The sequence below is a fragment of the Pan paniscus genome, chromosome 14 (assembly GCF_029289425.2).
Source record: "Pan paniscus chromosome 14, NHGRI_mPanPan1-v2.0_pri, whole genome shotgun sequence".
Taxonomy (NCBI): Eukaryota; Metazoa; Chordata; class Mammalia; order Primates; family Hominidae; genus Pan; species Pan paniscus.
The window spans coordinates 82298108-82322678 of NC_073263.2; the positions used below are offsets into that span (position 1 = coordinate 82298108).

The 24571-nt window shown below is 38.7% G+C and overlaps 1 pseudogene; it reads right to left on the reverse strand.

Annotated features, from left to right (window-relative positions):
• Window positions 1-7477, reverse strand: part of LOC134728817 (putative uncharacterized protein FLJ45355) — a 39821-nt pseudogene extending 32344 nt beyond the window's left edge.
• Between the last annotated feature and the right edge of the window lie 17094 nt (window positions 7478-24571).

Consider the following 24571-nt stretch of genomic DNA (forward strand, 5'->3'; position numbering starts at 1 on the left):
CTGCCAGAAATAGTTCAAAAAGCTGACTATTTCTATTAGCTTCTAAAACTGAAGAGAGGTCCATTCTTTGTAAGACCCTTTTTTTAAAAAAAGAAAAAAAATCACAATTTTAGGGCCATTCTATTAGTGATGGTTAATTAAGAATAAAACTAAATTCTCAGTTACATAGAAATAGTAAATCCTGATATTTTCTCTACTGAAAGAGTGTAAAAAACAAAGCAGCCCATTTCTTCAGTGTCATTTAAATTGAATTTCTATGATAACTTTGGAGTGAAAGTGGAGCTCATATGTTAATATTTGGCCCTATGTAAATTAGACTATAAATTTAGTAAGTAAATTATTCACTTTTCACCATAGTTATATTTGTTATGAAAGAAAAATAATAGCAGATAACTTTTTTAAAAAACACTTTTCTTGATTTTTATTATCTCTTGGACACTACCATACTCAGGACAGCATTTATCTTCCTGCACACTAGAAAACTCATAGCCAAAGGGATGAGAGAAAAGTCACTTATAGCCCTCAAGCTGAAATAGCTTCAGGCTGATATGATGTCATTAATACACCTCAGAATACCTGATTTTTAAAGTAATTCTACCATGCCTTGTATATTGTGACTATACTTAAGAAATTGGGACAGCTCCAAAATCAAACTTCTTGATAAGATGTATAAATCAAGAATAATAGTTATTACTTCTTTGAAAAACTCTTACAATAAAAAAATTATATTTTTGGCACAAATTTAGCTAGTAAAGCATCATTATTCATTTAGTCAACTCATGGGTTTTTTGCCCCGTTGTATATTGCATTGCATTATATTTAATTAGGGGTCAAATCTTGATTTTGTGATTGTTATTTTTCATGAAATAAGTAGATTATATTAGTTGTTTTTAGTGTAAATAACACATTAATAAAAGATGATGTAATTATAGAGCTATGACATTTTCTTTTTTTTCTTTTTTTTATTATTATACTTTAAGTTCTAAGGTACATGTGCATAACGTTCAGATTTGTTACATATGTATACATGTGCCATGTTGGTGTGCTGCACACATTAACTTGTCATTTACATTAGGTATATCTCCTAATGCTATCCCTCCCCCCTCCCCCCACCCAACAACAGGCCCATTGTGTGATTTTCCCCTTCCTGTGTCCAAGTGTTCTCATTGTTCACTTCCCACCTATGTGTGAGAACATGCACTGTTTGGTTTTTTGTCCTTGCAATATTTTGCTAAGAGTGATGGTTTCCAGCTTCATCCATGTCCCTACAAAGGACATGAACTCATCATTTTTTATGGCTGCATAGTATTCCATGGTGTACATATGCCACATTTTCTTAATCCAGTCCATCATTGTTGGACATTTGGGTTGGTTCCAGGTCTTTGCTGTTGTGACTAGTGCTGCAATAAACATACGTGTGCATGTGTCTTTATAGCAGCATGATTTATAATCCTTTGGGTATATACCCAGTAATGGGATGGCTGGGTCAAATGGTATTTCTAGTTCTAGATTCCTGAGGAATCGCCACACTGACTTCCACAATGGTTAAACCAGTTTACAGTTCCACCAACAGTGTAAAAGTGTTCCTATTTCTCCACATCGTCTCCAGCACCTGTTGTTTCCTGACTTTTCAATGATCACCATTCTAACTGCTGTGAGATGGTATCTCATTGTGGTTTTGATTTGCATTTCTCTGATGGCCAGTGATGATGAGCATTTTTTCATGTGTCTTTGGCTGCATAAACGTCTTCTTTTGAGAAGTGTCTGTTCATATCCTTCGCCCACTTGTTGAAGGGGTTGTTTGTTTTTTTCTTGTGAATTTGAGTGCTTTGTAGATTATGGATATTAGCCCTTTGTCAGATGAGTAGATTGCAAAAATTTTCTCCCATTCTGTAGGTTGCCTGTTCACTCTGATGGTAGTTTCTTTTGCTGTGCAGAAGCTCTTTAGTTTAATTAGATCCCATTTGTCAACTTTGGCTTTTGTTGCCATTGCTTTTGGTGTGTTAGACATGAAGTCCTAGATTGCCTAGATTTTCTTCTAGGGTTTTTGTGGTTGTAAGTCTAACATTTAAGTCTTTAATCCATCTTGAATTAATTTTTGTATAAGATATAAGGAAGGGATCCAGTTTCAGCTTTCTAAATGTGGCTAGCCAGTTTTCCTAGCACCATTTATTAAGTAGGGAATTCTTTCCCCATCTCTTGTTTTTCTCAGGTTTGTCAAAGACCAGATAGTTGTAGATGTGTGGTATTATTTCTCAGGGCTTTGTTCTGTTCCATTGGTCTATATCTCTGTTTTGGTCCCAGTACCATGCTGTTTTGGTTACTGTAGTCTTGTAGTATAATTTGAAGTCAGGTAGCGTGATGCCTCCAGCTTTGTTCTTTTGGCTTAGGATTTACTTGGCAGTGCAGGCTCTTTTTTGGTTCCATATGAACTTTAAAGTAGTTTTTCCCAATTCTGTGAAGAAAGTCATTGGTAGCTTGATGGGGATGGCATTGAGTCTATAAATTACCTTGGGCAGTATAGCCATTTTCATGATATTGATTCTTCCTATCCATGAGCATGGAATGTTCTTCCATTTGTTTGTATCCTCTTTTATTTTGTTGAGCAGTGGTTTGTAGTTCTCCTTGAAGAGGTCCTTCACATCCCTCGTAAGTTGGATTCCTAGGTATTTTATTCTCTTTGAAGCAATTGTGAATGGGAATTCACTCATGATTTGGCTCTCTGTTTGTCTGTTATTAGTGTATAAAAATGCTTGTGATTTTTGCACATTGATTTTGTATCCTGAGACTTTGCTGAAGTTGCTTATCAGCTTAAGGAGATTTTGGGCTGAGATGATGGGGTTTTCTAGATATACAGCAGTCATGTCATCTGCAAACAGGTACAATTTGACTTCCTTTTTTCCTAATTGAATACCCTTTATTTCTTTCTCCTGCCTGATTGCCCTGGCCAGAACTTCCAACACTATGTTGAATAGGAGTGATGAGAGAGGGCATCCCTGTCTGGTGCCAGTTTTCAAAGGGAATGCTTCCAGTTTTTGCCCATTCAGTATGATATTGGCTGTGGGTTTGTCATCAATAGCTCTTATTATTTTGAGATACGTCCCATCAATACCTAATTTATTGAGAGTTTTTAGCATGAAGGTTGTTGAATTTTGTCAAAGGCCTTTTCTGCATCTGTTGAGATAATCATGTGGTTTTTGTTGTAGGTTCTGTTTATATGCTGGATTACGTTTATTGATTTGTGTATGTTGAGCCAGCCTTGCATCCCAGGGATGAAGCCCACTTGATCATGGTGGATAAGCTTTTTGATGTGTTGCTGGATTCGGTTTGCCAGTATTTTATTGAGGATTTTTGCATCGATGTTTATCAGGGATATTGGTCTAAAATTCTCTTTTTTTGTTGTGTCTCTGCCAGGCTGTGGTATTAGGATGATGCTGGCCTCATAAAATCAGTTAGGGAGGATTCCCTCTTTTTCTATTAATTGGAATAGTTTCATAAGGAATGTACCAGCTCCTCCCTGTACCTCTGGTAGAATTCGGCTGTGAATCCGTCTGGTCCTACACTTTTTTTGGTTGGTAGGCTATTAATTATTGCCTCAATTACAGAGCCTGTTATTGGTCTATTCAGGGATTCAACTTCTTCCTGGTTTAGTCTTGGGAGAGTGTATGTGTCCAGGAATTTATCCATTTCTTCTAGATTTTCTATTTGCGTAGAGGTGTTTATAGTATTCTCTGATGGTAGTTTGTATTTCTGTGGGATCAGTGGTGATATCACCTTTATCATTTTTTATTGTGTCTATTTGATTCTTCTCTCTTTTCTTCTTTGTTAGTCTATCAATTTTGTTGATCTTTTCAAAAAACCAGCTCCTGGATTCATTGATTTTTTGAAGGGTTGTTTGTGTCTCTATCTCCTTCAGTTCTACTCTGATCTTAGTTGTTTCTTGCCTTCTGCTAGCTTTTGAATGTGTTTGCTCTTGCTTCTCTAAATTGTGATGTTAGGGTGTCAATTTTAGATCTTTCTTGCCTTCTCTTGTGGGCATTTAGTGCTATAAAATTCCCTCTACACACTGCTTTAAATGAGTCCTAGAGATTCTGATATGTTGTGCCTTTGTTCTCGTTGGTTTCAAAGAACATCTTTATTTCTGCCTTCATTTCGTTATGATTGTTCGGTTTCTATGTAGTTGAATGGTTCTGAGTGAGTTTCTTAATCCTGAGTTCTAGTTTGATTGCACTGTGGTCTGAGAGACAGTTCGTTATAATTTCTCTTCTTTTACATTTGCTGAGGAGTGCTTTACTTTCAACTATGTAGTCAATTTTGGGGTAAGTGCGGTGTGGTGCTGAAAAGAATGTATATTCTGTTGATTTGGGGTGGAGAGTTCTGTAGATGTCTATTAGGTCTGCTTGATGCAGAGCTGAGTTCAATTCCTGGATATCCTTGTTAACTTTCTGTCTCGTTGATCTGTCTAATGTTGACAGTGGGGTGTTAAAGTCTCCCATTATTATTGTGTGGGAGTCTAAGTCTCTTCGTAGGTCTCTAAGGACTTGCTTTATGAATCTGGGTGCTCCTGTATTGGGTGCATATATATTTAACATAGTTAGTTCTTCTTCTGGAATTGATCCCTTTACCATTACGTAATGGTCTTTGTCTCTTTTGATCTTTGTTGGTTTAAAGTCTGTTTTATCAGAGACTAGGATTGCAACCCCTGCCTTTTTTTGTTTTCCATTTGCTTGGTAGATCTTCCTCCAACCGTTTATTTTGAGTCTGTGTGTGTCTCTGCATGTAAGATGGGTTTCCTGAATACAGCACACTGATGGGTCTTGACTCTTTATCCAATTTGCCAGTCTGTGTCTTTTAATTGGAGCATTTAGCTCATTTACATTTAAGGTTAATATTGTTATGTGTGAATTTGATCCTGTCATTATGATGTTAGCTGGTTATTTTGCTCGTCGTTTGATGCAGTTTCTTCCTAGCCTTGATGGTCTTTACAATTTGGCATGTTTTTGCAGTGGCTGGTACCGGTTGTTCCTTTCCATGTTTAGTGCTTCCTTCAGGAGCTCTTGTAGGGCAGGCCTGGTGGTGACAAAATCTCTCAGCATTTGCTTGTCTGTAAAGTATTTTATTTCTCCTTCACTTATGAAGCTTAGTTTGGCTGGATATGAAATTCTGGGTTGAAAATTCTTTTTTTTAAGAATGTTGAATATTGGCCCCCACTCTCTTCCGGCTTGTGGAGTTTCTGCTGAGAGATCAGCTGTTAGTCTGATGGTCTTCCCTTTGTGGGTAACCCGACGTTTCTCTCGGGCTGCCCTTAACATTTTTTCCTTCATTTCAACTTTGGTGAATCTGACAATTATGTGTCTTGGAGTTACTCTTCTTGAGGAGTATCTTGGTGGTGGTCTCTGTATTTTCTGAATTTGAATGTTGGCCTGCCTTGCTAGCTTGGGTAAGTTCTCCTGGATAATATACCACAGAGTGTTTTCCAACTTGGTTCCATTCTCCCTGTCACTATCAGGTGCACCAATCAGATGTAGATTTGGTCTTTTCACATAGTCCCATATTTCCTGGAATCTCTGTTCATTTCTTTTTATACTTTTTTCTCTGAAACTCTCTTTTTGCTTCAATTTATTCGTTTGACTTTCCATCCCTGAAACCCTTTCTTTCACTTGATCGAATCAGCTACTGAAGCTTCTGCATGCGTCACGTAGTTCTCATGCCATGGTTTTCAGCTCCATCAGGTCGTTTAAGGACTTCTTTGCATTGGTTATTCTAGTTAGCCATTCATCTAATCTTTTTTCAAGGTTTTTAACTTCTTTGAGTTGAGTTCAAACTTCCTCCTTTAGCGCGGAAAAGTTTGATCATCTGTAGCCTTCTTCTCTCAACTCGTCAAAGTCATTGTCCGTCCAGCTTTGTTCCGTTGATGGTGAGGAGCTGCATTCCTTTGGAGGAGGAGAGGCGCACTGATTTTTAGAATTTTTAGTTTTTCTGCTCTGTTTTTTCCACATCTTTGTGGTTTTATCTACAGGGGGGGTCCCCTGTAGGGGGGGATACCCATCGCAGGGAGTGGAGGCACCCCCCACGAGGCAGGGATTGAGAGCCAGCCCCTCTTCCCCCCCGGCTCTTAGGACCCCGATCGCAGGGGGGGGAGGCACCCCCTGCGAGGCGGAGACTGAGAGCCAGCCCCTCTTCCCCCCTGGCTCTAGGGACCCCCCCTCGCACTGGGGGTAGGCACCTCCCGTGAGGTGGGGACTGAGAGCCAGCCCCTCTTCCCCCCCAGCTCTAGGGACCTCCCTCGCACTGGGGTTAGGCACCTCCCGCGAGGTGGGGACTGAGAGCCAGTCCCTCTTCCCTCCCTGGCTCTTAGGATCCCCATCGCACCAGGGGGAGCCACCCCCCGCGAGGCGGGGACTGAGAGCCAGCCCCTGTTCCCCCCCTGGCCTAGGACCCCCATCGTGAATCTTAGGAACCTTAGGACCCACCTGGAGGACTGTGGGTATTAGGCGTCCGAGAAGAAAGCTCAAAACTGCCGATGGCAGGTACCTTACTTGCGATTTAGTATACGACACGGGTCCCAAAGCAGCCCGGGAACAGAAAGAAAGCAGGTCATTTGGAATCTACCAGAGCCTAAGGGCAGAAGCCAGATGAGGGAATTCTTAGGAGCTGTGGGGTTCTGTAGACTGTGGATCCCAAACTTTGCAGTATTATCCAAGCCTTTGTATGAGGTCACAAAGGGGGTGGGGAGCGGGAACCTTTGGAATGGGGATCCCAACAACAGCAAGTCTTTCATGAGTTAAAGGAAAAACTTCTAGCAGACCCAGCCCTGGGGCTACCTGATCTGACAAAGTCTTTGCCGTTGAATGCGTCAGAGAGAGAAAAGATGGCAGTTGGACTTTTAACCCAAACTGTGGGGGCCCTGCCTGAGGCCGCTGGCCTACGTCTCTAAACAACTAGACAGGGTTTCTAAAGGATGGTCCCCCTGTTTGAGGGCCGTGGCAGCAACTGCCCCGCTAGTACAAGAAGCAAATAAGCTGACTCTTGGGCAAAACCTGAACATAAAGTCCGCGCATTTTGTGGTGGCTGAGAGCCAGCCCCTCTTCCCCCGCTGCCTCTTAGGATCCCCATCGCAGCGTGGTGAGGCACCCTCCGTGAGGCGGGGACTGAGAGCCAGCCCCTCTTCCCCCCCCAGCTCTTAGGACCCCCATCGCACCGGGCGGAGGCTCCCCCATGAGGCGGGGACTGAGAGCCAGCCCCTCTTCCCCCCCAGGCTGTTGGGACCCCCATCGCAGGGGCAGGAGGCACCCCCCGTGAGGTGTGGACCGAGAGCCAGCACCTCTTCCACCCCTGGCTTTTAGGACCCCCATCGCAGGTTGGGGAGGCACCCTCCACGATGCAGCGATTGAGAACCAGCCACTCTTCCCCCACTGGCTCTTAGGACCCCCATCGCGGGGGGGGAGGCACCCCCTGTGAGGCGGGGACTGAGAGCCAGCCCCTCTTCCCCCCCTGGCTCTTAGGACCCCCATAGCAGAGGGGGGAGGCACCTCCCACGAGGCCGGGACTGAGAGGCAGCCACTCTCCCCCCCTGCTCTTGGGACCCCCATTGAAGGGTGGGGAGGCACCGCCCTCTAGGCGGGAACTGAGACCCAGCCCGTCTTTCCACCCTGGCTCTTAGGACCCCCATTGCAGGAACGGGAGGCAATCCCCGCTAGAGTGGGGACTGAAAACCAGCCCGTCTTCTGCCCCTGGCTCTTAGGACCCCCATCAGAGTGGGGGGAGGCACCCCCCTCCGAGGCGGGGACTGAGAACCTGCCCCTCTTCCCCCCTGGCTCTTAGGACCCCCATTGCAGGGTGGGGATGCACCCCCCACGAGGCAGGTACTGAGAGCCAGCCCCTGTTCTCCCCTGGCCTTGTGAGGTGTCATTCTGCCCCTACTGGGGGGTTCCTCCCAGTTAGCCTACTCGGAGTTCAAGGACCCAGTTGAGGAGGCAGTCTGTTGATGCTCAGATCTCAAGCTGCGTGCTGGGAGAACCACTACTCTCTTCCAACTGTCATACAGGGACTTTTAAGTCTGCAGAGGTTTCTGCTGCCTTTTGTTCGGCTATGCCCTGCCCCAAGAGGTGGAGTCTACAGAGGCAGGCAGGCCTTCTTGAGCTGCAGTGGGCTTCACCCAGTTCAAGCTTAGCAGCCGCTTTGTTTACCTATTCAAGCCTCAGCAATGGCAGATGCTCCTCCCCCAGTCTCGCTGCCATGTTTCAGTTTGATCTCAGATTGCTGTGCTAGCAATCAGCAAGGCTCCGTGGGCATAGGACCCTCTGAGCCAGGCACAGGATATAATCTCCTGGTCTGCCGTTTGCTAAGACTGCCAGAAAAGCACAGTATTAGGGTGGGAGTGACCCGATTTTCCAGGTGCTGTTTTTCCCCCCTTCCCTTGGCTAGGAAAGGGAATTCCCTGACCCCTTGCACTTCCCGGGTGAGGCGATGCCTTGCCCTGCTTCGGCTCATGCTCGGTGTGCTGCACCCACTGTCCTGCACCCACTGTCCAACAATCCCCAGTGAGATGAACCTGGTACCTCAGTTGGAAAGGGAGCTGTAGACTGGAGCTGTTCCTATTCGGCCATCTTGCGCCCTAGAGCTATGACATTTTCAAGCTACTTTTTCAATTCAATATATTTTATTCCTCTCTGAATCTATTACATTTGAAGTCATTTAAATAATTCTATGCTTTTTTTCTTGTCTATTTCTTCATTGCAGTATCTGACAAATGATAATAACCAAATTAAAACCACTTGTGTTTCCAAGCATAAATTATATGAATGTATAATTATGAAATGAACTTATTCTTCAGTTTCATATTCATTGAACTGAAGGCTTCTACACTTTGTAATGCATTTTTTTTTTTTTTACAAATCTTATTGTTACCAAATTTCCAGTTTCAAATTTATATGTTTAAGTTTTATTACTTAAGGTTTTGTTGCCTTTTCTCTCTGCAGCTGCAGTATGAATTAATGTGTTAGTTTAGTCTTATAAATCCCAGATGAAAAGAATGGAATTTTTTTTTTTTTTGTTATTTGTCTTATGCCAGTAGTTCTTAACCAGAGGAAATTTTCATGCAGGGGATGTTTGATAATGCCTGGAGACATCATTAATTGTTACTAAAGTTGAGGAGGGAGGGAAGAGTTGCTACTGACATGGTATAGGACTGGGAAGCTGCTAAACCTCCTACAATGCACAGAAGAATTTTCTGCATCAAAAAGTGATCTGATACAAATATCAATAGTTTCACTGTTGAGAAATCTTCCATATATAATATCCTTGATTTTTCATTCTAAAATTTAGTAAAATGATGAGTTAAATTTAATCATTTTTGTCATTATTAGCATGATGAGGGATGACATGAGCCTCAAAAGTCAAAGGACTCTTGCCTGGGAGTAGAAAATCAAAAGATGACAATAACACATGTGAAATAGTTTAAATTTCAATAAGTTGGAATTAAAACTTTCAGGTGTTGTTTAGAACAAAATCTTGGTTGTCTCAACACAACTGAAAGCTAAGTGCACTTAATTCCAATCGTTTGAATCCCATGGCCTGTGGAAAGATGAGAATGAGTAGTGTCCACTTGACAGGCACATGTGGTAAGCAATATCTTAATGCTTTTTTTAAAAAGTGGAGATTTTTATTAAGGCAAGGAGGGAATGTGATTAAAGGGGTCGAGCATACAAATTAAAGGTATTTGAAATGAAAATAAGTTTGGGGAGAAAACAGTGAATATTGTTGAGAGAGAGGTCATCCTCTGTAGAAGGATAATAAGAACATATAGCTTATTTGGGGATGGTCTTTCTGTGCTGCTCATGGTGAGGGGTCAAGGACTAAAGAAGTTTAAATGTTTCATAACTCAATAATGTCATCAAGATACAGAAAATAAATTACTTGGATTGCGATTCCAGCTTTTAAAAATTAGCTGAATTTTTCTAATTGATTATTTCAGCTCAGAGTGGTGGATGACAGAAAGTGAAGGACATTTTGGCAAGTGGCTCAGCATGAAAGAGATAATGGGCATAGTTAGATTAATTGTGACTGGAAACATGAAAGATTCAACGCAAAAGCAACTTGTTCCATAACATATTTCTCGCACAGGTTGGCTTCATGATTTTTGTACCTTGAGGCATGCAGAGCAGCTTGAGGGTGCTGGGAAGTTTAAGCTTTTTAGCTATCTTTAAAAAATGGTGACAGCTTTATGAGCTGGAGGAAAATGTTTATTGGGTAGAATTCTCCCTAAGTGGTTGAAGAGAATTTTAGACATTTATCTCTTCCTGGCATCATTCAAGCTTTTGATAACTGGGAATGGGGTAAGGGGAAAAGTCCAATTTTAGGAATTGAATCAGAGACAAGGAAGACAAGGGAACGGGGAGGGTTTCACCATAGGAAAGTTAGATTTGATAGCCCCACTCTCAGACAGGAAGAAGAAGAGTGCTTAAATTTAGGAAAAGCACAGGATTTGTGATCACACATCTAGTCCTACATTCTGAACCAGATTATCCAATGAGGTGGACCAGCCCTGAAGCTCTTTCTCATACTGGTAGAATGTGACACTGGAATTAGCCTTCAAGTGGTGCTCCAGGTGTGGACTGAACCTTGAGGGGGCATAACATGGGATAGGGTGGTTAGAGAGGGACTGATATCTTTAGAATACCAATTAAGTGCTAGACACTATCCTAGGCACTTTTGGCATGCTATTGGATCAATGAGATACATTTTTTTAAGCGATATTTTACTGATGATAAAACTGAGAAGCAGTAAATGGCATTATTTACATGTCTAGCTTTTGGAAAAGACTAAGAAACTCATCTCTGGGAAAATAAGGCAAAGACTGACAATGTGTACATTGTTTGAAGGTTTATTCAGCTTTAAAATGCTTCTGATAAGCCTGCTTTGTTTTTTTTTTCCTTATCAGGAGGTTTACTCACATGGATTACTTCTTAGACTACTAATTATCCAGATAGTTGGTTCCTCTTTTTCTCTTTGTGCTTAATTATTAGTATTTCTCTAGAGCTCACTTGGCTTATGTTCTTTTGTTTCTCTCATAGGCATCACACTAATGTCTCCAAGTGGTCAGGTGATGTGTGGTTTGTGCTATCACCTTTAGAAAATGAATCTTAGCTCAACATTCTCCAAACTTTTAGATGTTTTTCAGGACAAAAATCTTTATTGTTTCAACACAATTGAAAGTGAAGCACGCTTAATTTTTCTGTTTAAATATTTATTCCAAAGTGAGTCAATCGTATAATAAAAGTGTTTCTGCAGTCATTAAATAGTCATTTAGCAAACAAAAAAAGAAAAAAAGAAAACACATATTGCAGAGTAAGACATATTAAAGACATCAAATATTAAAAGGTGTGTTGTAAAATATTGCAGTTTCACAGTAAGCATAATATTTGTATATAGGTAGCCACTATTTAAGACAGCTCAAGCTAAGGGATACATGGATGATCTTATTACATTTAAGTATATTCTTTTGATAAAACACTAAATATGTGATATATGCTTTATGTAAAATACATAACTATTTATTCATACCAGAAAGAAACATGCAATAATTTTAATAATGTAAACACAAAATCTCAAAGAGGAGCTAACCATCTGGAGGAGTTTTAAATAACACTTATTATCTGTCTACCATCTTTTGAAAACTGTTAGCATAATTGTTGCAGTAATACAATTGCATTACAAAGTTTACTGATTCATTTACTCTTGGGAAAACTATTCTAGGCACAAAGTTCTATATAGAATGGATTAACTTCATGTATTAGTCTTTTCAGGCTTCTATGACAAAAATAACATAGACTAGATAGTTAATAAACCATGTAAATTTATTTCTCAAAGTTCCGGAGGCTGTAAATCTGAAATCAAGATGTTGGCAGATTTGAAGTCTATTGAGGGCTGGCTTCAGAGATGGCCGTTGTTCATTATAATCTCACATGGCAGGGGAGAGATCTCTCTGGACTCTCTTTAATAAAGGCACTAGTCCCATTTATGAGGGCTCTGCCATCCACATCTCAGATACCCCACCTCCTAGTACCATTACCTTGAGATCTGGATTTGAACAAAAGAATGTTGAGGAAACACAAATATCCAGTTTGTGGCTTGTTAGGATATTGTTTATACCCGGTAAGGACAAGGCATATAGTATCTGAGATGGGCTGGGTTTTAAAGACTCTGTAGACAGGGCTGGGGACTGTGGTGAAGTGAAAGCACATGTCTGGCCAATGGTGGCATTAGTTACTCAATTCCTAATGACTCGCCATTTATGAATAGGGAAGCAATGTGACATATCTCTGCTTTTTTCAGGCAAGATCATAGCTTGATTTTTTTAAATGTGAAATTTTCTTATTTTTAAAAGTTTGTTCTAATTAAAACTGTATCTATTTCCTATTTTCCTTTTTTATGTGAGAAATAAGTATAATATTTCTAAGATGTAAAATTTTATATCATCTTTCTTCTTGACAGAGATTATATGTTGTTTTGCAATTCATGATGTCTACACTCTTAATTTAAATTTATACTTTCCTGAAATCATAACCAGTATGCAGTTGTAGTGAAAAAATACTTAGATGTTTCTGGGCCAAAAATTATAATGTGTTAATACTGAATATAGTATGAAACCTATATTAGTCCATTTTCAAACTGCTATAAAGAACTACCTGAAACTGGATAATTTATAAAGAAAGGAAGATTAATTGACTCATAGTTCTGCATGGCTCAGGAGGCCTCAAAAAACTTACAGTCATGGCAGAAGGCAAAGAGGAAGGAGTTATGTCTTACGTGGCTGGAGCAGGAGGAAGAGAGTGAAGGTGGAAGTGCTACACACTTTTAAATAACCAGAGGTTCTCCATGGGGGCTCTGACCCTGCAGCAGACTTCTGCCTGAACATCCAAGCATTTTCATGCATCCTCCGAAATCTAGGTGGAGGTTCCCAAACCTCAACTCTTGTCTTCTGCATACCTTCAGGCCCAACACCACATGGAAGCCTCCAAGGCTTGGAGCTTGCACCCTCTGAAGCAATGGCCCAAGCTGTACCTTGGCCCCTTTTATCCATGGCTAGAGCTGGAGCAGTTGGGATGCAGGGTGCCATGTCCTGAGGCTGCACAGAGCAGTGGGCCCCTGAGCCCACTCCATGAAACCATTTTTCCCTTCTAAGCCTCTGGGACTGTGATGGGAGGGGCTGCTGTGAAAATGTCTAAAGTGCCCTGCAGACATTTTCCCCGTTGTCTTGGGTATTAACATTTTGCTTCTCTTTACTTTTGCAAATTTCTGTATCCAGCGGCTTAAATTTCTCCCCAGAAAATGTTTTTTTCTTTTCTACCACGTGGTCATGCTGCAAGTTTTCCAAACTTATATACTCTACTTCCTTTTGAACATAAGTTTCCATTTCAGACCCTCTCTTTGTGAACACATATGACTGTATGCTTTCAGAAAAAGCCAGGTCACATCTTGAATGCTTGCTGCTTAGAAATGTCTTCCGCTAGAGAACTTAAATCATTTCTCTAAAGCTTAAAGTTCCACAGATCTCTAGTGCAGGGGCAAAATGCCACCAGTCTTTTTGCTAAAGCATAGCAAGAGTCACCTTTATTCCAATTTCCAACAAATTTCTCATCTCTATCTGAGACCATCTCAGCCTGGACTTCATTGTCCATATCACTGTCAGCATTTTGGTCAAAACCACACAACAAAACTCTAGAAAGTTCCAAACTTTTCCACATCTTTCTGTCTTCTTCTAGGCCCCCAAACTATTCCAACCTTTTCCCATTACCCAGTTCCAAAGTCACTTCCACGTTTTCAGGTATCTTTATAGCAATGCCCCATTTCTCTCAGTACCAGTTTTCTGTATTAGTCATTTTCATACTTCTATAAAGAACTACCTGAGACTGGGTAATTTATAATGAAAAGAGGATTAATTGACTCACAGTTCCACATGGTTATGGAGGCCCCAGGAAACTTACAATCATGGTGGAAGGCAAAGGGATAGCAAGTCATAGTGACAGGAGAGAAAGAGAGCAAGGGGGTAAGTGCCACACCTTTAAACCATCAGATCTTATGAGACCTCAGTATCACTAGAACAGGATGGGGGAAACTGCCCCCCTGATCCTATTACCTCCCACTAGGCCCCTCTCCTGACACATGAGAATTACAATTCAAGATGAGATTTGGCTAGTGACAGCCCCATGATTGAACAGCACCCATGATGGAAAAAGTTGGAATTCACTTAAAATTGTGTCAATAATCATACACTAGAATTTCATTAATTTCTCAAAAGTAGTTCAGTTTATTGAATCAACTACATTGTTGATTAAAAGTATACCAAAAGGAGTTTTGAAATAGCAAAATGTATCTACCTGCTTCTTTAAAAAATTACCCTTGTAAAAAAGTGAAGAAACACAACAACAAATGACATATTTGCTACAATTGACTGTCAAGATCTATAATCCCCCCAAGTTTAAAATGAAAATGAGATGGAAACGGTAAATGATACTACAAGCAAAAGAAGGTCAAAGGTAAATGCTTACAGAGGGGGATCAAACCAGTAGCTGATTTATTTTAAAATCATAGAAAATTGAATAGTAAGGATAATAAACCGTGGAACATAAAGCTGGGGAGAAGGGCTGGAAACAGGTAGATTATTTGAAATTTTTTATTAGAAGAAGTTAGACCTTCAGATACCTTTACCATATGTGTATAGATTGCTTGCATGTATTCCTTCCCTAGGAGAGATTATATATTTTATCTAGAGAAATTTCACTTGGATTACCATAAAATCAGTTTCTCTAGACAGAGAGGAGGGTAGACATAAATGTCTAAGTAAAAATATGAAGACATATCAATGTCTATATCCTAAACATTAAGACTTATAGCTCCCTTTCCACACCTATGTCACATTTGCTGGTAGCCCAGCAATACAACAGACTGGTAATTAAAAGGTCTTTCTCTGAAGAAGTTTAATGTTCTGGAGAAAATACCTCCACAATCTGATGTTTGGAAATTTCCAAAACATAGGTTGGACATCAGTTTGTTGCCCATTGGCAACATATTCCATACTCTTAGAACTTGTACTCAACTTTAATGCCTAATTTATACGTGTAAGTTGACAATAAATGGTCACCAGACATATGAAAAAAAAAGGGTCCTATCCCTTCCACTCGATCATACTAGAATAGAATGCAGAGTTCTTTGCTTCCAATGGAGGCCAGATAAGTTTCTACTGGACCAATCTCTCATTGATATAACTATACACTTTGGACAAAATATTTTTAAAACTATCCAAGGGTGTTAGAGAGTAGACAAAAGCAAGCAGATACTACAGAAGACTTCACACTTGGAACAAGGAATGGCATGAAGCAAGTTTTCCATTTTTAAAGATGTCTTTGTGCTAATTTCAGGCTGAAGTCTGCAGTACAGGGTGATTACTTAAGACTTTATGTTTTAGAAAGTTTTTTTCTTCTATTTAAATATTTTTATTTTTAAGGAAAGGTAGAGTTGCATTTCAGTGAAGCCAGGAAGTCCTTTTGGATAAGAATTTGGAAGGAAAAAATAAATATAATGCCCTGTAAAGAAACTGTTGTGTTTGCATAGGTGTATAAATTATAGAGAAAAGAAGTTAATTTTATGAAAAACTAACTTTATTATTTAATTAAATCAAATAAACCACTATATTATCGTGTGCCATACTCTTCTCTAAATGCTTTACAAATATTAACTAATCTAATTAACCCCATGAGTTCGACACTCTTAAATATACATCTTACACATGAACATATGAAAGTACTGAGAGGTTAAGTAACATCCTCAAGGTATCAAAACTAGCAAGTGGCAGAGCCCTCTTGGGTTCCGTTATGAATAGATTATCCGATTATCTAGCCAAACATTACTCCCTTCTCAATTTCTTTCATAATGTTAATATATTGTGCATCATGGGGCCATGGCAATGTCTCAGTGCAAAGATTATGAGTAGATTCTCCTTTACTCAAAACTTTGATTTGCCTAGACAAGGCTCTTTTACTTTTTGGCTTCAGAACTACTCAATTTGGGGGCATATGACATTGCTAAAGAAAAATTACCCAATGATACTTGCTAAACTATGGTAAGGGAGACTTCATTCAGGACCATGGGAATAGGTATAGGGACCACTGCAATAGGGTCTTGAAGTTGGGGAGTGTGAGTTCAACTCTCAATATAGTGTGGACAAGTGAGAATTTATAGACAAGGTGCAGATTCGGGGATCAGTGGATGGACAAATACTAAGAGGAAACTTCAAGGATAAGGGGGATTCTGGTTAAACTGACCTAACAGGATTTTTGCTGAAGACAGGCTAGAGTGATCAGACATTACTTGGGGGATGGCGGATGATGAAGAACCTGATTAGACATTGAAGATGATCATATATCAAGGATGGGGCTCTGGGATTCTTACTAAACTAACTTACCAAGATTCTTTGCTAAAACTGAATTTTACAAGGAAGTACAGAGATGGGCCTAGGAGAAGTTTCCGAAGACTGACTAGCGTATGGCCAGGCAAATAATCTTTGTTGATGTTTAATTAAAATGCCAGACTATTTTCTATGATAGGTCTTATCACAAATGTACTCTGCACTCCTTTTAAATATTATCATTTTGCACTCAACTTGGGCCAGTGACCAGCCTTGGCAGGAGAAAAGGGTTGAGTTCCTGGCAGAGGTTCACGTGACCTCTGCTTTCCTCTGCAGACCCACCAGGCACTTTGCTAGCACATCTACAAATAGAGCCCTCTCCTTCCTCTTTCATCTTAGAGCTCGCCAGCCTTTCATAAGCTTTCCTTTTCTCAGGCCTTAAGAATCTCCCAGATTTCTTTGATTGCTAGTCCTTTTCTGAGAGTCGCTTCTCCACCTCTTCCTGCCTTTTGTCTTTCCTTTTCTGTTTTTTTTTTCTTTTCATCTCTTTCCTCACTACCCTTCACACAGAGACTCAAAGCTTGCCCCACCACTTGGCCCATTGCCAACTTAGCAGTTCTCAGTAATACACTGTAGCTCTCCAGACTGTTTGGTTCAACTGCTTTATTTACATATATATATTTCACCCCCCCGACACCACCTCCCCCCTTGGGAGAGCCCTTTGTGGTGAGAAAAGTCAAGTTTATTTTTGTAAAGGGTTAATGTTTCACAACCTTCTTGGTAATATAAGATTTGTGTCAAACACTTTAACTCATACAGATTCTGTATTTCCTTGGCAGGGAGAAAATGTATAAAATAACAAAGGTATCCTATCCTATTCCTCATAATAAACACAACATAAAAATCATATAGTAAATCACAACAAAATTATACAGAGAGAAAGCGAGAAACTTCAGACTAATTTGGTATTAAAATTATAGATTAACCTTAAGGAAAATTAACCTGAATTTCTGAATGCCTATAGTCTAATGAGAAAAAGGTCTGACACCTTTTAAATTTTTCCATATAGTCTCACCTTTTATATATTTTTAACACTAAAATACCTCTGGATAAAAATACACATGCATTCTATTTATATAAAGTATTTTTTCCCTTTAATTCTTGCAATCTACAATGATAGGCAAGTCAGGTATAATTTTTCTCTTTGTTATTGCACTCAGACACTCATGCAAAAATAGTAAAATGTTTTATTTTTATTTTTTTTTACTTTACTGAAATTGGTGGCTTACATCATACTGAGGGGCCCACATGAATATTTGTTTTTAAATTAGGACCATATTCTCAATTCGCTACACAATAAAGGGATTATACATTTAAAAGAACTGTATGCAATCAAGAAGAAATTTTAATTAATCACAAATAGAACTGGCCCAATGGAAATAATTTGACCCGACAGTTTGAGGTTTGATCAGCACAACACAGAGATTAAGAAGACTTTTGACCTGAACAGAGTCGGAGTTGGTTCAAGTCTGGAACTTTAGAAAGGGAACACTAATGGGTTCAAATCACACAATATCATTGTTTCCCATAATGCTACCATCCCATTAGCAACCAGTGAGAAACTTGCTTAGTTTTCTGTAGAAACCATCCAGTAGCATATATAGCTCTGGTCCACAATGAAGCAACAGAGATTATGCCACAACAAACTATACTCTTTCTCTCATGTTCTCTATATGCAAAAACTGAGCCAGCTGCTTTGAAGCACTAATTGACTGTCGGTATCAATTAGGGGCCTGACTGCTTTCTAACTTACATTTATGTCTCCACAGTAACCACATTGGTATTTGGGGGAGATTGGGGGTACTTACTGAAAAGTCCTTAAATATGTACAACATAAAAGAATAACGGAGGTTTTGGAAAAGCTAGTTAGAACAGGGCCCAGCAACTCTTATTTTTTTAACAGCATCTTTGTGTTGAAAGCTGAAAGTTTTACTAAAATGGAATTCTTTATTAGAGTAGCAATATCAATATATAAATAAATGGATTATACAGCAAAAATACCAGCCCAAGAGAAAGAAAAAACTTAAAAAATAGGAGCACGGAGAGTGAAGAACTCCAATGATGACTTCTGTTGTAAGAACAATAGATAAAAAAACATGACGTAGAGTAAAAGGCAGAATATGTGGTGGGAAGAATTTGACTCTAATGCTAGAGAAACACAAGTTTGCTTCTTGCTTGCCACTTGCTAGCTGGTATAACTTTTAGAAACTGAGTCCCAGTTTTCTCGTATGTTAAACTGAGATATTGATGTCACCTTTGCAGGTATGTTGGGGGAAATTAAATCAACTAAAGCTTATAGGAGACAATGAGTCATTTCTGGTACATAGTAGGTGCTCTGTAAATATCAGGTATTATCATCATCATCATGATGTCAGGGCCTGGAAAAGAGAAAATGCAAGTATAATATAAATAATGCCTAACATTGAAAATAAACAAAAAAATCCATCACTTTGAAAAAAAAAATGGTAGACTTATTCTGTTACCTCGAATACCAAACTAAATCCATTGCATTGAATTACGATGAGAAATTTAATTTCATAAGAGCAAGTACTTTTCTAACAATTAGAACAGCATGGAATCTGAAATTAACCTGATTGTGGATAACCACCTATCAGATTGTTAGAGATAGGATGATGCCTATATTGAGATAAAATGGACCTAGAGTTTTTATTAAGTAAGATATTTTATAATTATAGTATTTCTCACTAAAAAGAAATCTATGGATTGGTGGGCTTCCTGAAATTATTACAGGATAAATATTAATAATTAGAAAGTTCACGGCTATATTATGATGACAGAAAATATAACACTAATCTATAAGAAATGAAATTGGTATGGAATTACAGTAAACAGGGATTAAAATATCTTGGATACTTACTATTATAGTTTGATATTCTGGAATTGTACATGATATACATCAAGGAATAGTAGCAATTAAACATTGAGCCATCAAAATGATGAACAAATAACAATTAAACATAGAGTTTATATAGTTTCCAGATTACTAAAATGAAAGGAGTACTGAAATTTTTCTTAAAGCAAATTGTGGCCCTTGAACATTGGTCAGTAACAATTTTCATGTTATATTATTAGAGTTTTGGAAAAGATCGTTCTTTAGAAAATCTATAAATGATGCAACAATATGTTTATTGTAAACAAGAAAAATACATAATAATTGCATTCACTCTAAGACTAATTAAAAACTTGTGTGATAAGCCTGTTTAATAAAACTTTACATAATCAGAAACAAGATATTCTGTTCTTGCACTGCTATGAAGAAATACCTGAGACTGGGTAATTTGTAAAGAAAAGAGATTTAATTGGTGCATGGTTCCACAGGCTATATGGGAAGCATGTCTGGGGTGGCCTCTGGAAACATACAATCATGGTGGAAGGCAAATGGGAAGCAGGCACATCTTCACATGGCTAAAGCAGGAGCTAAAGAGAGAGATGAGATGGCAAACGTGCTACACACTTTTAAACAACCAGATCTTGTGAGCACCTACTTACTATCACTAGAGCAGCACCAAGGGGGAAATCCAACCCCCATGATCCTATCACCTTCCACCAGGCCCTACTTCCAACACTGGGGATTACAATTGACATGAGATTTGGGTGGGAACACAGATCCAAAAACAAACCATATCACAAGATGTTTTTGATCCTGTTGGTAGGAAACAACCACAAGATATCAGTGCAGATTATTTCTTCACTTCAGAGAGAACACTTCATTTTAGGGTTCTGAAATTAAGCATGCCATTTTCATATAACAAATGCACAAGTAAAAATGTACCCTGAGCCATCAATGGTTCAATCATTAATGATTCAATCAATGAGTCAATCATTTACTGATGATTATGAAAACAAGAGGTAGGATGTTTTAATATATGGAGCATAAGACTAAGTGGTAAAAAATAGGTTCTAGTCATGATTCTGACACTCTTTAGGTCTGACATTGGGAAAATCACTTAAACTCTTTGATTGCAATTTCTTCATTCATTAAATTATAGCATTGGGCAGTATAATCCTTAAGGTCTTCTCAGATTAGAAATTTTTCTAATCTCAGATGAATAAATCTTTGATTACAATCCATTATCCTAACTAGGACCAACTGTTATTAATTGTAATATATTTGTACAGAGATATGTAATTTATTAGAACTCCTACTGAAAATTAATTCCTAACTTCAAAAATGTTATATTGTGTTTCCCTGACAAATCCATGGGTAGGAGATCAGAGCTTGGAAACGATTTCTCTTTTGAATCAAAAGCTTTAGGTTTCTATAACTCACGTATTTTAGTTAGAAAATTGGTGAAGCCAAATCTCCACTCTGATTTCCTGGGCTTTGCCAAAAGGATAAAGAGATTCACTGGGCAAGTTGGTAGTGTCTTTCCCCCAGGACTGCTATAAAGCATCATGGTCTTTGCTATGTAACTTCTCCTGAACCTTTCTTTAAAATACAGAGTCTACGGACTTCCTTAAGTTTAAGGTCAACGTTACTCACTGAAGCAACTCCAGATCTGAAGAGAGTTTCCAAAATGCAAAAGTTTATCTGGGAGAAGATAGATATTTTTCAACATAATTTAAACATTACCTCTATGTTGTTCAAGACTGTGATATATTGATTTCCTCATTGTACTTTTTTGTTTATGGATAATAGAGTCATTGAGAGAAAGTATTCCTAAACAAAGAGAAAATAAATGGCAATGCAAAATAGCATAGGAAAACTTATTGGTATTTTATAGTTGAAAGATATCTTTTTTTTCTCCAACGTTCTGGCTTAAATTTTTCTTAGTATTTTCTAATTTCTTCTGGTTTAGAATTACTTTGAACTATGCTTCACTATAGCTTCCTTCTACAAGACTCAGACAATGCATAAGATTAACAAAAATCTGCTTATTATATTTTCACATGTCCAAGGCCAAACTAATTGCAGGTAACAATAAAGAAACATTGGTATTGACTTAAAAGAGTCATGGTTTACTCTCTGAGTCTGGGGATATTCTCATTGTGTGTGAAGACCCTGGCTTTGCAAAAGAGGGAGGATAATGAATTAAATTAGAAGGGAATAAGGTGGGAATAGTTCTTAGGTAACTACCTGATAGATTTGTTTCTCAGTTGTGCAAACCAGAGAAAGAAAACCTGTGGGATAATTGGTATAAGCAAAGAGCATTATCATCATCCATCTCCCATTCTGATAACAAGATGTATTTTGCATTGAAAAAACTATCCTCTAGATCTATGCTTCTTAAATTAGTTATGCAATTACAAAAGAAAGCATGATTCATTGAAGTTTAGATGAAATCTTCTGATTTCATAGGATATTGTGAGCCAATTATGCTATTGCTGTTTATATGTCTATAATAGCATAGGATATGCTCTCAGGAACACAATGTATATTATATTTATGTAGTCAATATAATTAAAACCCAGAGAACAATTTAACCCATATTCAATAGGTCTTGATGCCTAGAATGTGGTTTATTTTACTCCTGCAGAATAAAACATAAAAAATGTAGAGCTTCAAATTTGTTTAACAAAGGGAGGATGTGGTTAATCTTAAAAAAAAATATGTCACATTTTCTGAATTTTATGAAGAGTATTAGGCAGTGATTAAATAAAAGATTGACTGACACTACTTTATACAAATCTAATGCAATTATTCAAACCATTCAATAATATTAGAAGTAGAATGTCCTGTTTAGAGAGCTTTATAAACCAAGCTCAGGCCAGGTGCTTTAGCTAGCCACATTCAATTTTCAATCTCTGGTTGTGCACTTATACAATGCATAAGAATTAGTTGAAAGGATTAATATTTTAGATATTCAATATAGTTTTGTAAATTGATTTAGGTAAAGGACTGTATAACTTTACATTGAATTTACTTGCATTTTGGTGTTGTGAAAACACGTAAACATCTCAACATATGTTGGTAAAAGAAAAGATAGAAACAATGGTTTTATACCTGTCACTTAGAAGCCATCACATATCTGAATAAGATATCTGAACCCCATTTTTAATGAAATTTTAGCATGTGCTTTTGACACCTCATGTATTTTCCTCAGGCCCACCTCTGATGTGAACTGCAGCTGCATTAGAAAAATCCCATGTTTGCTGATAGCATCCCACATCACATGCTCAACACATATTTCTCTAATTTTCTGCCTCAGGTACTTCTCAGGATTCTGTTTAGCCCACATGGAAATGCAGCCTGAAAGCTTGGAGGGACAATTTTCTGAAATATTCTATGTGGGTCTCGGCTGACAAGATGTAAAAAGCTCAACCTTGTATTGACTCTTCTCCTGAATCTGTCTTACTAGCCCGGTTGCTTCACTTTTTCTCCCTTAGATTGCTTCCATATAAACTACCTGCTTGTTTTAAGCTCCATTTTTTTTTCATGAATGCAAAGGAATATGAAAACTTTTTGAAACTTATTATATAATATTATTTATTCTTTAAACATTTATTGAACACCTATAATGTGCTAGACCCTGTGGTAATTCCTGGAAATGCAAGGAGAAAATGGTCATTTCCTGTGAAATCAGGTAGAATACAGCCCAATAGTAAAACATGACACTAACTAAGTGAAATCATAGTTTAGGGCTATGATAGACCCTCCATGGTGGCACACAGGATGAGAGTGCCTTTTTTGTAAAGTAAGGGGGAGAATTTAGATATGTTGGAGACTACATAAAAGAAATTGAGACTTGAATTAATATAATTCTAGGGCATGGAGCAGGAGAAGGCTAGAAAAAGAAGTCAGAGAAAAGTTAGAATATAAAATAGTCTTACATGCTTGTCCCAGGAAATTTAAGAAATTTTCTAAGAGTATTACCTAGAAAGATAATTTGGAAAGAGATCATCAAATATCTTATTTCTGGGTTTGATAGATAAATGAGAATAAATAAATTAATCTATTCTGTGATCCTAAGTTATTTTAACTAAAGACCGACATGTATGTTGAATGTATGCATTAAAACCTGTATACTAAGGTTTATTACCTAATGGAATAAAATGAAGAGCTCAAACACAACCTATTTTGCATTCTGGATGGGTTAGGGTAGCTGAATAAAGGACTTCAGAGCAGGCACTTTAACGACTTTGGTTTCTATGCACTAATATGTCATGTGGACATAGCTATTAATACAAAAAGAAGACAAACATATCCTTTATAAAAATGTACAAATGCTCATCTACCTTTTTAGGCAAGAACAATTTCCAAGGCTTGATTGCCTTCTAGAGAAAGACGTTTTTACCTTAATTTGACCATAATGTCTTGGAGAAAAGTTTCTTGAAGTTGTATACCTATGTGATGGGCATTTTAGTATGTATGTGTATGTGTGTCTGTGTGTGTCCAGGAGAAGAATGTGAAAACTGTAGACCATGGGAAATATGAGATAACATACCTTTACCACACAATGGTGGAGGGACCTCAAAAGGGAATACTCTTGGCAGTCCCATCCTCACAAACCTCGATCACCATGTGTTCTCATTTCAGACTCCAATACTCAAAACTCTGGAAGTTGTACTCCTGTGTGTTTCTGAGACAGTTTTATTTTTCCGGATGAAAAAAGGGTTGTCTGGCCTATGCTAACGCCATCTCTGTTGGTAATGCATGGAGTATCCTGATGGATTTGGAAGTTTAAATCATGAAAAATTGAGGGAGGAAGATCAGAGCAGAGTTCAAGACCAGGAACGCTAAGGAAGGGGCGCAGCATTGTGGGAAAGGATGTGAGAATCCAGCAGAAGTGCTTACTGCAGGCACGGACCACTGTGGAAAGTAAGGAGTGACACGGGCTGGGCATGGTGGTTCATGCTTATAATCCCAACACTTTGGGAGGCCAAGGCAGGAGGATCTCTTGAGGCAATGAGTTGGAGACCAGCCTTGGCAACATGCTGAGACTTCGTCTCTACAAAAAATTGAAAAATTGACCAGATGTGGTGGCATGCATCTGTTGTCCTAGCTACTCAGGAGGCTTATATGGGAGGATTGCTGGAGCCCAGGAGTTTGAGGCTGCAGTGAGCCATGATTGCACCATTGCATTCCAACCCAGGCTGCAGAACAAGATTCTGTCTCTAAAAAACAAAATTAAAACAATAAGA